At 44.3% G+C, this 12,721-nt stretch overlaps 1 long non-coding RNA gene across 1 annotated transcript; it reads left to right on the top strand.

Annotated features, from left to right (window-relative positions):
• Positions 1-219: 219 nt before the first annotated feature.
• On the top strand, positions 220-7,198 carry LOC136788758 (uncharacterized). Its single transcript, XR_010827367.1, has 2 exons — positions 220-5,424; positions 5,875-7,198. It is a non-coding gene; the product is annotated as an uncharacterized lncRNA (long non-coding RNA).
• Positions 7,199-12,721: the final 5,523 nt, after the last annotated feature.

Raw genomic sequence — 12,721 nt, 5'->3', positions numbered from 1 at the left:
CCTTTTACTTCTTCTGGGTATTTGCGATGTTTCTCTTTCAAATGCCAGGGTGAAGGGTATAGCTAATTGAACAAGTGCACAAGTGCCTCCCCAATTAGATGGCAGGATGGACCGTAAGATCTTCCCTCCACAGTACCACCAGAGATCTGCCCTGGGTATCTCAAGTCTTGAATAGTTTCCCATCAAGTCCTCGGTAGCATTCAAGGTCCTCGTGCACAAGGCAAAGTCTCCCAGATGCTGGGTAGCACTCACACCCTGCCGTGAGAGGCAAGCTGTATGGTTACCTATAGCTGTGGAGAATGCAGGGGGAACCCTGATATTGCTATCATGCAAGGAAGGGAATAGCAAAGAGAGAGACTTACAGGCCTCATTTCCCCAGGCAGTCTTTTCTTGGTACAATGCAATCATACATCGCATTCCCTGGGAATCCTTGGTCCACCCCAATGGGCAGGGCACTATCTGGGCAATCGGTCATCCCGAGGCACAAGCATAGCAATTGCTATGGTTGAGACTCTGGACAGTATATTTGACCCATTCTATCCAGGCATTCACATCCCCATACCCTGTTTCAATCTCAAATGTTTGAACTGCCGCATTTCAAAGAGGGCCTCCTGTTTTCTCTCCTGTTTTCTCCTTGAGTTTCTCCCTTTCTCTGATGGCAATAGAGGATCGTTTCTGTGATAAATTAGCGGGTGTTTGTTCATTGTCTTTAAAAGGAATTCAGAGGATCTGCTGAGAAGATAAGGTTTTGCAATTTACGACCTTGTTAAGGGGGAAGACTAAGCAAGTAGATAGTGGGGTGGGGGTGTTGGATAAACATCCTTGGTAAAACAAAGACTCTGTGAAATACTGTTTCCCGCTTCACTACCCTCCCCCTTGAACAGGAGCACAATGCATGATCATTGAAAGAAAAACAACGACCCCCAACAACGAACTGCACAGCTTCAGAAGGTCCAACAAGTCCTGACAAGCCGAAACTTGGATGCTATAAAATGGCGACACTGAAAAGGGAAAGTTGCGTGCTGTGGTGGAGCGGAGACTCCCCAGCCGCCCAGCGCTGTTTTGCTTGTGCCTGCTTACTTAATTAATAAAATATTTCTGATAGACCAAGAAATTTGTATGGTCTCACTTATAACAAATTTGGTGCCGTGACTCGGATGAAGACGGATTGACTGGGAATCCCTCTAGGGGAGGCGCCCCGCCGATTCTGGCGGCCCCGGGAACGGGAAATCCTGCTCGAGCCCTTCACCGACGAACCCAAAATTAGGCACAAGCAAATAAAACCGGTAACCCCAAGCAATCTTTGTGCACGAAGACCGAACGAAGACCCACGGGGTGGGTAAGTATAGGCCGGTGATCCGTTCGGTTGGGGTTGGTGATCCCGGAGTGCGTCTGTGTGAGACGTCCAATTGCGGACGAAGTGAGTGCGGACCCCTCAGTAGTGCGGTTCCCACATCCCGCGAGGGACTGGGCCACGACCAGGGGGAAGCGGCTGTGTGTGTGTGTGAAGGCACTCCGGAAGATGGGACAGAAGAAGAGTAAGCCTTCTGGTCCCATGGGTGGGGTAATGCCTAGTGCTAGGTTGCCCCCTATTCCCACAGATAGTCCACTGGGGTTAATGATTAAGAATTGGAGTGATTCCCCTTTTAGGCGGGGAAAGGATAAAGTAAAAATGATTCATTATTGTGTTGAAGTTTGGGGAGGTAGGCAAATTATTGGCCCATATTTGGGTCGTTTGAAGACTGGGTTTGCCAAGCCTTAAACATTTATGTAAATACAAAGGAACCTTTTTGTTTAGAGGGGAGCGAATATGCGAGCCTTTGGATTGGCTCAGAGAATCGAGTTAATCTGTACCCTCTGTACCCTTTAAAAGAAAAAGGAGGGGCAAAATTACAAATTGTGGAGCAAGAGATAAAGTACCTGGGTCACCAGTTAAGTAAGGGGACTAAGAAGTTAGACCCAGGCAGAATCAGTGGAATATTGGCTTTAGCGTCCCCGCGAACTAAAAGGCAGGTACGGCAACTGTTAGGGTTGACCGGATACTGTAGACAATGGATAGAAGATTATAGTGGAAAGGTTAAATTTTTATATAACAAGCTGAATAAGGATGGATTACTCAAATGGACAAAAGAAGATGAGGAACGACTGAACAAGTTAAAGGAGGAACTAGTACGCCCCCCAGTGTTAAGCTTACCAGATTTAAGGAGGCTGTTTTGTTTTGTTTTGTTTTTTTTGTGAACAGCGCAGCAGGCACGGCATACGGAGTGCTGGCCCAAGAATGGGCAAGGAGTTAAAAAAAAAAACAAACCTGTGGCCTATTTGTCTAAATTATTGGATCCGGTTAGCCGGGGTTGGCCAAACTGTTTGCAGGTAGTGGTAGCTGCTGCCTTGTTAGCGGAAGAAGCACAGAAGATCACTTTTGGGGGGGAAATCAAAGTAATATCTCTACACAATATATGCGGGGTACTGCAACAGAAGGCAGAGAAATGGATCACTGACGCCAGATTATTAAAATATGAAGGAATTTTGATTTCCTCTCCAAAATTAACATTAGGAACAACCTCCCTACAGAACCCTGCTCAATTTCTTTATGGGGAACCAAATGAGTCCTTAGGACACGATTGCCTCCGAAATATAGAAGAGCAAACGAAATTGAGACCTGATCTAGAGGAGGTGGAATTACCCATCGGTGAACAGATATATGTGGATGGTTCCTCGAGAGTAGTCGAGGGAAAGCAAAAATCAGGATACGCGTTAGTAAACGGGAAAACATTTGAGATAGTGGAATCTGGACCTTTGAGTCCTAGCTGGTCCGCCCAAGCTTGCGAGCTATATGCCATATTGCGGGCCCTAAAATTGTTGAAAAATAAAAGCGGTACAATATATACAGATTCAAAATATGCTTATGGGGTAGTACATACATTTGGTAAAATATGGGAAGAAAGGGGGCTCATCAATTCACAAGGAAAGGGTTTAATACATCAGGAATTGATTACCCAGGTTTTACAAGCTATCAGAGAGCCCAAAGAAATTGCCGTAGTACATATAAAAGGGCATCAAAAAGGCCTCACCCCTCAGGTTAGGGGTAATAATCTAGCAGATCAGGAGGCAAAAAGGGCAGCATTAATGAGTATAAGAATTAGAAGAACGAGGGAAGATTGCCCAGACTGTGGGAAATACTTAATACTTATACTTAAGATATAGTAATTAATATAATAATAATATAATAATATATAATAATGCTTAATATAATACTTAATACTGTGGGAAAGACTTAAAGGAATTTCCATGTTATGATTGCTGGAGTGAATGGGGAGTTGATGGGATTGAATGCAATTGTTCTGAGGAAGAAAGCCCGCCTTATAAAAACTGCTACAAGTGCGGGCCGACTAACTCCCTGTGGTCGAATGGACCCATTCCCCTCCCCTTACTCTGTTTCACTATTACAGAAGAAGACAAGATGACACAAATGGGGGTTCAAAACAAAAAAACAAACAAAAAAAAAACCAAAAAAAAAACGATAAAGGGAAATGGGTACTGCCTGATGGACGGGAAGTGTTACCAAAATCAGTAGCTATGAGGGTGCTACGGAGATTTCATGAACAGACGCACTGGGGTACTCAGGCGTTGGTGGATCAATTTGCCACATATTATATGTGTATAGGGATTTATAATATAGCAAAGAGGATCGTAAATGATTGCATAACTTGTCGGAGGGTAAATGCTCAACACATGAGAAAAAGGGTCCCGGGAGGAGGACGAGAATTGGCACATCGACCTTTTGCAAAGATTCAATTAGATTTTACTGAACTTCCAAAAACGGGGCGATATAGATACTTGTTAGTTATTGTAGATCACCTCACAAACTTTGTTGAAGCATTCCCTATGGCAAGGGCCACAGCTCAAACCGTGGTAAAGATATTATTAGAAAGCATCATACCCAGATACGGGGTAATAGAAGCAATTGACTCTGATCGAGGCCCACACTTTGTGTCAAAGGTATCCCGAGACACGATGAAGGCTCTGGGAATTAAATGGGAATATCACACTCCCTGGCATCCTCAGAGTTCGGGAAAGGTAGAACGAATGAATGGTGAAATTAAAAAGCAACTAACAAAGCTTATGATAGAGACAAAAACCTCCTGGGTGAAATGTTTACCGCTTGCACTATTGAATATCCGGACATAGCCCCGAGCCGATGTCGGAATCTCACCTTTTGAAAGGCTGTATGGTATGCCTTATGATTTAGAGATGCCATCTGATCACCCCCAGGTACAGGATATCCAATTAAAACCTTATTTAATACAGCTTATGAACCGACGGAGGGAGTTGCAAGCGAAAGGCTTGGTGGCTAGATATAGCAATCCATAGGATACAACCTGGAGATAGGGTTCTAATTAAGACATGGAAAGAAACGTCTTTAACACCACGGTGGGGAGGCCCCTATGTTGTTTTACTTATCACAGAGACGGCTATCCGGACGGCTGAGAAGGGGTGAACGCATGCCAGTCGCGTGAAAGGACCGATCCAGAAAAGCGAATGGGAAGCGGTCGCAGGCCCTGATGACTTAAAGCTCACGTTGAAACGAACTCGATAAGTATGGTCTAACTGTCTATGTATCGTAAAAAAAAAAAGGAGGAGAGGGGACCCTGTTTGATCAGAAAAAGGTCGCGGTTACCTGAGAAACTCCCCTGAAGAACACTGCTGCTGCCGAGAAGAACCTGCACCTTGTAGTTCGCTGCAACCGAACTGACAAGCGAGGCAGAGAGTGAAACGGTGGGGAATTACGTGGCCAGGTAAAGAACTCTGGAAAATGGGCCCTAGCCATTTTTTTTTTTTGCGATACATAGTAATGGGTACGATTGTTTTCACTGTTCCTGGGTCTGCGCACCCTCACAAACCTTTTAAATGGAGCCTGATTAGATGGGAAGATCACCATGTTGTTCAGCAGATAACTACTGCTGGGGGACTGATAGGGGAGGCATCATCTATATAAAGAAGGAAGAGACTAAGAGTCCCCAACGGGTGGGACCAAATCAGAAACTGTCAGGGAGTGTTTTGAGGATTCAGCCTACACAAGCTTTTAGAATGCTAACTCCTAATAGCCCTAAACCACTGGAGGTTGCTAATAAATCAGTAAACCCGGAGTACGGGATTAGAAATGAAGGGGTGACCGGGAATAACATATGGAGAATCATGAATGCTAGTTATCAGTTGTTGAATCAACCAAATCCAGACGTGCCTAGACCTTGCTGGTTATGTCTTGATATAAGGCCCTCATATTACGACGCCATTGGGGATCTGGGAGAGACCACCCGTTCAAACGAAACCGATCCCCCACAATGCAATTGGGGAAGGGATGTAGGAATAATGTTAACGGAAGTAACTGGGAATGGCAGATGCGTAGGCACGGTCCCTGGTGATGTGGGAATAGAAATGTTGTTTTTGCAGTGTTACATTGTATAGAAGGAAGGAATGTGGTATTGAGATATGCTTACAGTGATAAGAAAGCTCAGCAGGTGACCTCCTAAAATGCAGACAACCAGACTCCTTAGAGCAATCAGGTGAAAATCACTATGTTAAGTCAAGCCAGATAAGGGGAGAAAACATTACCATCTCAAAAACAGGCCGGCAACTGAAGGCCAGGCATTGTCTGTGAAGCATCAGATAGATTGTGAACCTGGATTACCCACTCCAGTGGGGAAACAGGGGAGGGTCCTGTCATCAAAAAGTATATAAACTGTGTTTTGGAACTAGTGGGTGCGCTCTCCTGCTTGTGGGGCGCCCGCCATTGCAATCGCGAATGGATTGCTACTTCACTGAGATCCCCGCCTGGGCCTGGGTTGTTGGCTACGGAGTGTTTCTCACAGTAAGAAGTTCCATCTATGCAATATTACAGAAAATGTTACACAATTAGACAAAGAAAAATGGTTAATACCAGCAGATAACACCAGATGGGTATGTTCGTCTCTGGGGGTAACTCCATGCTTATCTTTGAAATTGTTCAACTCGTCTCATGATTTTTGTGTACAGGTAGTAATTATACCTAGGATTCTTTACCATTCTGAGGAGTATATGTACATCCAACATGCTATGGCAAAAAAACCACTTAAGGAAGAGAGAGCCTATTACGGCTGTCACTTTAGCCACTCTGATGATTCTGGGGGCTGCAGGAGCCGGAACTGAAATTACCTCTCTGGTAAAACAAAGCCAAGAATTTACCTCTCTACGCACTGCTGTAGATGAGGATTTGGCCCGTATCGAGCAATCTGTATCAGCTTTAGAGAAATCTGTACGACAAAATCGTAGGGGATTAGATGTGATTTTTCTACAACAAGGAGGATTGTGTGCAGCCCTACGAGAGGAGTGTTGTGTATATGCAGATCATACTGGAGTAGTAAGGGATACAATGACTAAATTGAGAGAAGGGTTAGAAAAACGAAAAATAGAAAATGAAGCCCACCAGAACTGGTATGAATCCTGGTTTAATTACTCACTTTGGCTCACTACACTGCTATCAACTATAGCAGGACCTTTGTTGCTGCTCATATTAACACTAACTTTTGTACCATGTATATTCAATCGAATAATCGCGATTGTAAAAAAACCGATTAGAGGCAGCTCACCTTATGCTTGTGCGTGCGAAATGTGAATCTCTTGAACAGGAGGAGGATGACGCAGAAACTTTAATATTGAGCAAACAAGTGCTTCAAAAATTCATCAATGAACAAAATATGTTAGAAAAAGAAAAAGGAGGGATTGTGATAAATTAGCGGGTGTTTGTTCATTGTCTTTAAAAGGAATTCAGAGGATCTGCTGAGAAGATAAGGTTTTGCAATTTACGACCTTGTTAAGGGGGAAGACTAAGCAAGTAGATAGTGGGGTGGGGGTGTTGGATAAACATCCTTGGTAAAACAAAGACTCTGTGAAATACTGTTTCCCGCTTCACTACCCTCCCCCTTGAACAGGAGCACAATGCATGATCATTGAAAGAAAAACAACGACCCCCAACAACGAACTGCACAGCTTCAGAAGGTCCAACAAGTCCTGACAAGCCGAAACTTGGATGCTATAAAACGGCGACACTGAAAAGGGAAAGTTGCGTGCTGTGGTGGAGCGGAGACTCCCCAGCCGCCCAGCGCTGTTTTGCTTGTGCCTGCTTACTTAATTAATAAAATATTTCTGATAGACCAAGAAATTTGTATGGTCTCACTTATAACAGTTTCCATACAGCTATTCTCAATCTGGCTGTTGGGTCCCTCCCAGTTATTTGTTCCCTCTGCTCAATTGTCGTTGGGCATTTAAATCTCCACAAGCTAACACCTCACAAGCATCAAGCATGACAGATTGCGGTACATAACCCTCTGTCACATTCACCCATATTTTTATGGGGTATCCCGTCTTACTATTATCTGGTCATGCCTTTTCCAAGTTGCCAATTGACCAAGACTTTCTCTGAGGCCTACAATCACTAAAAACAAAATTAATAATTGATTTTTCCCTGTCATTATTTTTAAACCTTAGGTTTCCAAATAATTATCAATACAAAGAATAAGATATACACTACTACTATAACAAACCCCCCTTGGGAACACTTCAATTCACTATAGGTCTATCCTTTCTCTCAATCACAAGTCACACTTATTAGTTACCTGTGAAAATAAAAGGTTAGTTTACAATTGCAAGCTCTTATCCCGCTCAGAGTCCACTATGAGATTTCAGCTTCCAACAAGTCTTCTGTAGGAACAGCTTCCCAGGTACTAGGGTCGATGGATGCCTTCACTCGAGTATAGTGAGTCCAACCTTTTTCCGCAGTTCCTATGGCTGTTTCAGTGGTTAGTAGTACTTGGAAGTGTCCTTCCCATTCGGGCCGGAGTTGATCCTTTCCAGGTCTGAATCAGGACCCAATTTCCCATGGGTCCTGAGAAATGACGAAGAAGAAGACAACCCCAGAATACAGTTCTTAAGAAAACTCTCTTGTTTCGAATTGTGGTATCTCATCCCTTCTGCCCAGACAGGGTAATCCGAACAGCATCTCATACGGTGAAATTCCTATATCGTTTCTTGGTGCTGTTTGAACCTGTAGGAGTGCTAAAAGTAAACATTTTACCCAAGGAAGTTGGGTTTTTAACACTAATTTAGTTAATTGCTTCTTTAATGTCTGGTTCATTCGTTTTGCCTTCCCAGAAGAGGAGGGGTGCCAGGGGGTGTGAAAATCCCAATCTCTAAGGCCTGCATTAACCCTTGCAGTACTTGTGAAGTGAAATTATTTCCTTGATCTGAATCAATGTTTTCAGCTATCCCATATCTAGGGACTATTTGCTCCAGTGATACCTTAGCCACCGTGTTTGCAGTGGCAGATACAGAGGGGAAAGCTTACACCCATCCAGTCACGTGGCCAATTAGGACAAACAAGTACTTAAATCTCCCTCCTTTAGGTAACTCAGTAAAGTCTACCTGTCTACTTTGTAAAGGTCGAATCCCTGGCTCCCGTCCCCCTCTAGGTTAGTTACAAATGACCTTTTTATTTGCCTTTTGACATATGGTACATCCTCTGCATATTTGCTTCACTAAAGTGTATATTCCTACACAGACATACTTTCTTAGCACAACATCACACATTGCTTGCATCTCCCAATGACTCTCTTGATGTAAAACATCATATTTGCCTCATTGGTGCTTTATTCAGCATTTCTCTCCCATCAGGGAGTATCCATTTTCACTCAGACTTCGTGGCTCCTGATTCCTTAAAGAAATCTCTCTTAAAAACTTTTTAGTTCTTTCTTAGTTTTCAACAATTCCCTGAATCCTCTCTGGATTTATTCTCCATTTTCCCTCAGACATTAGATGCCTTAAATACCTGACTTCTCTTTCTACGTATAGTAATTTATTTTTCAATACTCCCAAGCCCTGTTTTCCCAGAAAGTAGAATAGCTTGTTAGTAGCTTCCTTCACAACTGTTTTCTCCTGTCCTGACAATAAACGATCATCCACATTTTGTAGCTTCCTTCACAACTGTTTTCTCCTGTCCTGACAATAAACGATCATCCACATTTTGTAACAGTAATTCCTCCTTGGGAGGTTGGAATTGCTCCAAAATCTGTTCTAGAACTTTGCCCAAATAAATCGGTGGCCCTGTAAACCCCTGAGGTAAAACTGTCCATATGTATTGTTGCTTCCGCCCCCACTTCAGAGTCTTTCCAGTCAGAGGTGAATATATCTTTGCTCTCAGGGCCTGAGAGCACTCCATTAATACCACTGTTATTCCAGTCTAACAATTTACTATTTGAATGCCCAATTTCATCATCAAATCCCTTCCCAACAAGTTAGTCCCTGCCTTGGGTACATACAATAACTGCCCAGAGATCATTTTATCCCCTAGTCTCAGCTTGGTATCCCCCAAAGGTGGCACTGTTATCCCAGCCCCTTCTACCCCCATCACTTTTTAGGGTTTCATTAGTTAATTTAATCCCTGATACTTTACAGGCCAGTAATGACCTAGCTGCCCCAGTGTATTGGGTTTGATGGCAAGGTTTGGGGGGGGGGGGCTGCAGTGGCAGCCCCCCACGAGGAGAATCCAGAAACCTCCCCGTAGCAGATAAGGGACAATTTCATCCGGCCCCAGAGGGGTCCACTGCTGCCCAGAGCCAAGCCATGAGCAACACAGTCCCTGCCTCTGTGAAAGCACATCCACGAAAACAAGCGAACAAACAAAAACCTGCTGCTCAACAGCAGCTGGGAGAGCGAGGAGCTCAGAAGGAGGGGGTGGAGGCGCTCCAGGTGCCGGATCCGAAGCCCCCTGTGGCCTGTGGAGAGGCCCCTGGTGGAGCAGGCTGCCCCCCCCCCCCCCCCCCCCCCTTCTCGATACTTGGGAAACTGACCAAACACCACAGCAAATATACCAAAACTTCTAGACTGTTACTTAGATAATGCCTACATCCTCTTTCCCTGCTCATTCAACTTTCCCAACTCATTCAAAAAACAGCTCTGTCAAGCATTACATACCACACCTTTAACACCTTCAATAACCCTTTTTAACACTTCTTCTTATCTTTCTCCAGCCTGTACTTTCACCAAAGTCTCAGTCATTAGCCAACTTAATTCCATACCTTTCTCCCTCATCCCATTTTCCTTCTCTCCTCCTTCTTCCACTCCGGATATTCCTACCTGAAGTGGCCAGCCTGCCCACACTTAAAACATCCCATCAAAGCCTGTCCCTGCTAAGATTCAGGCCGCAACACGGGTAGCTTTCCTTGCCTGCCATTCCTTCATCTCTCTTCCTCTCTTTTTCCATCCTGGCCCTGACTCCCCCTGAAGATTTTCTTCCTCTTTCTCCAACCCTCTGCCTGACTACCTGCTACACAGTCAATACCATTAGTTTCACTGTCTGCTTTTCCTTCTCATCTCCCCTCTTGACACACACGTTCAGGGCCTCCCACAGGAGGGCCCCCCAGTGACTGTTCACTACATCCCCCCCACCTTCTGGAGCATTTTCTGTGCATCTTGCCAGGCTTCAATCACAAAATGAACTTTCAAGAGCCCTTGGGATACCGGGTCCTCAGGATTCATCCCCAAGTACTTTCTCATTCTGACCCCAAGTCTCTCATATGATTTCTGTGTTACACACTATTATTATTCCAGCCAGGATCGGCAAGTGGGTATTTCTGCCCTGCCGGTATTACCCCTGGTCCTGGAGGATGAGTTCTTTCCCATTTTTGTATAGCAGCTCTCCTCCTGATCATTCCCATTTCTTTCCCTGTAAACAACATATTTATATACATAATCCCCCCCCCCCCAAGAGTATAAGTTTGGTCCTAGGAAACTCCTAACGTCTCTGCTGGTAAGGAGGGGGGGAAGTTCACTTAAGAGGATACACAGTTAGTGTTAGCACTGTTAGCATCAGGGAAGGCAAAATTCTCAGTACCTCTTCTACCTTGTTTTAATTCTTGCCAGAGCCTAGAGTACGCTCTTCTCTAGGGACAGTGTTAATTGCAGTCCCTGTCTCCTTTCCTGGAGCGACTGCTGCTGCCACCGGTGCAATATTAGGATTATAGGGAGCATAACTTGGCTCCTCCTCCAAAAAAAAGGAATCTTATTGTTTACACACAAATTTAAAGCCTGAATTTTCATCAGGCCCGTATTTTGGCCAAAATACTGCTGTTTCCTTAATTGGTTCTTTTGTCCAGACTAATACACAATATTTAACCATATTTTTTTTTTTTTTTTACCATCTCCTCCAATTTTGAGATTATTTTTCCAATTTCTTATAATTCTTCAGGAAGAACTTTCGGTAGGCACTCCCCCAGGGATATCTCCCTGTCCCCTGGAACTCATATTTCCCATTTTTCCTATTCTGGAAAATGGGGGTGTACTGCCAAGCACTTCCCCGTGCAAGGGCTACCGCACACCTATGAGTTTACCAGATTCCCTGGTGTACTTCCGAGCACTTCCCCGTGCAAGGATTACTGTACACCAAATTTCCCTGGTGTACTGCCAAGCACTTCCCCGTGTGAGGCTTACCGCACACCAAATTTCCCTGGTGTATTGCCAAGCACTTCCCTGTGCAAGGGCTTACCATACACCAAATTTCCCGAGACTCTTCCTTTCTCTCCCTTATCTCACGCTTCGTCCGTCTCCGGCCGCGCCCCTCGCGGAGCTACGGAACCGCGGATCAGGACTCCACACTCGCTTCGTACAAAAGTACGTCTCAATCACACATCACACATCACACAGAGTCTCACCCGACCCCCAAGGCAATACTTAATATTTCTTACCTTGGTTTGTGCACAGAGTTACCGGATCAATTCTTAAAACCCGGAGTGCCTACCTTCTTCCTTTCCCCACTACTTCACGGATCCTGCCTCTTTAATCAGTCTCGGGCAAAATGACTGGCACCCCTTCTGGTGGGACCTTATTAAGGAACCGCGTAAGGCGGTGACCACTTATGAATTATCGGCCCTGTTTACGGGGGACGATAATATATATAATATAATATAATATACTCTTACTTTACAGTTATCACAACCTTCACAAACTTCACTTACATCAAAAAGAAAAAGAATTCCCCACACCAAAATAAACATAACATCATCACAACACCGACGAGGTGGACAATTTACACACACACCACCCCTCATCCCTTCACCACACTAATATGAAACATATTTTTCACAATTGCTGCTTTCTTAAATTCTTCACAACTATTGCATTCATAAAAACATCCAGTCCGTGTTTTGCCCGTTACTTCTCTCAACTATCATCCTTATCTCAAATTCCTTGAGCCCCACGTTGGGCGAGTAAAAAACCATAAGAAGTTATCATGGATTTGGGGTAGGAGGTTTGAAGAAACCAATCTTCCGGCAGTATCGGACAATAAATGGCACAGAAACTATAGTAATGCTGAGTCGTACTGGAGCAAACAATTTGTGAATAGCATATGCCAACACAAATGTGCTTGTACCAGCAGCCCTTTTAGATTGCAGCGATGATTCACTGAAACCAAGTTTGAAGAGAACTGCAGTCATATCTGTTATAAATGACTGAGTCCCAAATAGGATTACAATCAAAGTTTACAATTTATTAAACGAATAGAGGCAAGCAAACAGCGCTGGGTGCGCCGGGAGTCTCTGCTCCACCAGGAAGCACACCTGTTACGTAAGGCGGCTGGTTTTTATGCTCCTAGGCTAATACATATTCATTACTACTTCTAGAAGAGGCAGGG

The sequence above is a fragment of the Anser cygnoides genome, chromosome W (assembly GCF_040182565.1).
Source record: "Anser cygnoides isolate HZ-2024a breed goose chromosome W, Taihu_goose_T2T_genome, whole genome shotgun sequence".
Lineage (NCBI taxonomy): Eukaryota > Metazoa > Chordata > Aves > Anseriformes > Anatidae > Anser > Anser cygnoides.
This window is presented reverse-complemented; position numbering and strand designations above follow the sequence as displayed.